The following is a 4262-nucleotide window of genomic DNA, read 5'->3' as shown; positions in this document are numbered from 1 at the left end:
ATTCAACCAAAAATCAAATATAGAGACACCATTTTTGGAGCTTTAATATTCGGTCATAGTTCATCTTTGCGTGTAAGTCCATTTGTGTCCCATTTTTAATGATTTTTATTTTTTTGAGATCATTGCAACCTAATCTAGCTAACCCAAGGACTATTTTTCAAAATAGATAATGAATGTTTGATGATAGTTATACAAGTTTTGTTAAGTGATTTTAAGTGAAAATACAAATTAGAGATTAAATTATGAAATGTGGAAAATTTGTAGTTTAAATGTGAAATAAATGAATAATGTGGGCTACTAGGAACCTAATTGAAATTTGTCTAGCATGGGTTTGGGTGAAATTGCATGGATTTGTAATTTTATGAAATAAGGACTAAATTGTAAAAGTTGTGAAATACTTGGGGCAAAAGTCTAAAAGTGCTTTAATGAGTGTTTTGGATTAAATTGAATAGAAAGATTATTAAATAAGCTAAACTTGATATTATATAGATTAAGAAAAACTAGGTTCAGATCTAGATCGGGGGAAAAACAAAGTACTCGACTAATCGAGCTATTTCGCCATTTTTGCGTCCGAGGTAAGTTCGTGTGTAATAAGTTTCATTGTAAATGTATTTTAAATACTTTGATATTGCATAAACTGTGAATACGAGACTACGGACATATTCAGCTATAATTCGACAAATATGAAAATCTGAGTTGAACCTTAGGAATAGATTAGGATACAAATACCATGTCATTAGGGATAGTTATCGAGATAGCTTCGGCTATGTATTGGCACATCATGTGCGTTATCGAGATGGCTTCGAGTATGTATATTGGCACTTCGGGTGTAAGAATAATTGAGATAGCTTTGGCTATATTATTATTGGCACTTAATGTGCGAGATTCCCAGGTATCTGATTTAATTCCAAATGGTTCAACGGGTTTATCGAGGATATGAATTGGTGAGAATAGATACGTATCGGTACAGGTATGTATGGAAATTGAATATGTATTGAGAATATGAAAGAATTGAGTTCATGGCTAAATAGATGATTGAATATATGTTAATATTATTGTTATACTTATTTTGTAGTATGTTATATGAATATTTTGAATGTTAACTAAATGGTGAGTTTTTGTTATTATTTTTATACGAGCTTACTAAGCTTTATAGCTTACTTTACTTATTTTTCCATGTTTTATAGTGAGTTCAAAGCTAGCTCGGATTCAGGTATCGTCAGAGACTTCGTTACACTATCCAACTATTACTTTGGTACTTCTGAAACTAAGTTTTTGGTCATATGGCATGTATAGGAGTTTGGTCATTTTGATATGTATTTGGTTTTTGATGTAGCCATTTGAGTTGACTTATTATGGTTGTTTTGATTTTGTGTATTGCCTTGTAATTTGGCCTAGTTTGGAAAATATAGTGATGTATATATATATATATGTGTTAATGCTCTTTGGTGATGATGTTTATATTTGCTTATTGAATGTCTAGATGAGATATGGTAGTGAAGGTAACAAATTGCTTAGTGTATAGTTTATTGTGGATTGGTATATTGAGTACCATATGAGTGCATTAAAAGTCATGATAGACATGCGGTTTTAGGTAAAGTTGTGTACAATTGAAAGTGACAGATTAGGTGTTTTGAGATGGTGAAATTGTATGCTTGAATTGGCATGTTTTGGTTTTTGTTGTGCTTGAATTGGATGCCCATATATGCTTTGATTATGTTTCATTTGAGTTGTGTAGGTGTGTGCAAGTTTGAGTGGCAAAATGGCTTTGCAAAATGACTGCCACTGATCTCCATACAGAATGGCTCCAATAGAATTGAAATAGTTGAAAGCTCAGTTGCAAAAGTTAATTGATAGAGGTTTTACACAACCTAGTTTTTTTCCCTGGTGTACGCTAGTGTTGTTTGTAAAGAAGAAAGACGGGTTAATGGGAATGTGTATTGATTATCAGCAACTCAGCAAAGTTACAACAAAAAACAAGTATCCTTTTTCGAGAATAGATAACTTGTTTGATCAGTTGAAAGGGACAACAGTATTCTCGAAGATTGGTTTGAGATTGGGCTATTATCAGTTGAGGGTTAATGATTCAGATGTGCTGAAAACTGCGTTAAGAACAAGGTACGGGCACTATGAATTTCTTATTATGCCTTTCCGATTGACTAATGCTCCTAGAGTTTTTATGGATTTGATGAATCAAATTTTTAGACCATATTTAGACATATTTCTTGTTGTATTCATTGACAACATTCTGATCTATTCTTGAGATGAGTCTGAGCATGCCGATATTTGAAGATTGTGCTACAAACCCTTAAAGATAAGCAACTGTTCACAAATTTAGCAAATGTGAGTTTTGGCTTCGTAAAGTTGGATATGTGGGACATATTGTTTTAGTGAAAGGTATACGTGTTGATCCGAGCAAGGTTTCTGCCGTTGTTGATTGGAAATCACCGAGAAATGCATCAAAATTTTTCTGGGACTAGCTGGCTATTATCGACATTTTTCAAAGGATTTTCTATAATTAATACACCGATGACTAGATTGCTACAAAAAGATGTGAAATTTGAGTGGTCTGAAAAATGTCAACAGAGTTTTGATCAGTTGAAAACATTGTTAATTGAGGCACCAGTGTTGGTTCAACCCGGATCGGGTAAAGAGTTTGTTATTTTCAGCAACGCATCACTAAACGGTTTGGGTTGTGTCTTGATGCAAGAGGGAAAAGTGATAGCTTATGCCTCCAGACAGTTGAAACCGCATGAAAGGAATTATCCAATGCATGATTTAGAGTTGGCCGCTATTGTATTTGCATTGAAAATTTGGCGACATCATTTGTACGGTGAGAAGTGCCACATCTTTATCGATCACAAAAGTTTAAAGTATATAATGACTGAGAAAGATCTAAATTTGTGTTAACGAAGGTGGCTCAAGTGACTGAAAGACTATGAGCTAGTGATTGATTATCATCCAGGGAAAGTGAATGTAGTCGCAGATGCTCTAAGTAGAAAATCATTATTTACTTTAAGGGCGATGAATACTCAGTTAACCTTGTCAAATGATGGTTCAATTCTAGCAGAGTTGAAAGCTAAACCGGTTTTCCTTCAACAAATTTGTGAAGCTCAGAAGGATGATAATAATTTACAAGCTAAAAGATTGTAATGTGAGTCGACTAGTGATTTAGACTTTAAGAACAGATCTGATGATTGTTAATGTTTCGAGGCAAAATCTGTGTACCAAAGAATTTTGAGCTCATTCAGAAAATTTTACATGAAGCATATAGTGGTTGTCTATCTGTTCACCCAGGGAGTACCAAAATGTACAATGATTTAAAACAATTGTATTGGTGGTCGGGTATGAAACGAGATATTTCAGAATTTGTGTTGAGATGTTTAGTTTGTCAACAAGTAAAAGCTGAACATTAAGTGCCTTCGGGATTACTACAGCCTGTGATGATACCAAAATGGAAATGGTATAGAGTTACAATGGATTTCGTATTGGGTTTGCCCTTGTCTTTGAAAATGAAAGGTGCTATTTGGGTTGTCGTTGATTGACTAATGAAATCAACACATTTTATTATGGCACATATAGATTATTCGCTTGATAAATTGGCCGAGTTGTGCATTGCTGAGATAGTTAGATTACACGGGGTGCCAGTTTTGATTATTTCTGATAGAGATCCGAGGTTTACGTCACGATTTTGGAAGAAATTGTAAGAAGCTTTGGGAACGAAGTTGAACTTTAGTACTTCATTTCATCCGCAAACTGATGGTCAGTCTGAAAGAGAAATTCAGATTCTCGAAGATATGCTTCATTGTTGTGTTTTAGAATTTGAAGGCAACTGGGATAAATATTTTCCATTGGTTGAATTCAGTTATAACAGTATCTTCCAATTGAGCATAAATATGGCACCGTATAAAGCTTTGCATGGTCGCAAATGCCGAACTCCATTGTATTGTACCGAACTGAGTGAGAAAAATATTCACGGGGTTGATATAATCCGAGAGACTGAGGATGAAGTGAAAGTAATTTGCGATAGTTTGAAAGCAGCTTAAGATCGACAAAAATCATACGGGGATTTGAAACAAAAAGATATTGAATTTTAAATTGGTGATAAAGTATTTCTGAATGTATTGGGGTGGAAGAAAATTCTTCGATTTGGTCGCAAAGTCAAGTTGAGTCCGCGATTCATCGGGCCGTATAAGGTTATTGAACAAATAGGGCCAGTGGCATATCGGTTAGCGTTACCACCAGAATTAGAGAAGATTCAC

This window comes from Gossypium arboreum, chromosome 8 (assembly GCF_025698485.1).
Source record: "Gossypium arboreum isolate Shixiya-1 chromosome 8, ASM2569848v2, whole genome shotgun sequence".
Taxonomy (NCBI): Eukaryota; Viridiplantae; Streptophyta; class Magnoliopsida; order Malvales; family Malvaceae; genus Gossypium; species Gossypium arboreum.
The sequence above is the reverse complement of the archived record's forward strand: the minus strand, read 5'-3'. Positions refer to the sequence as shown.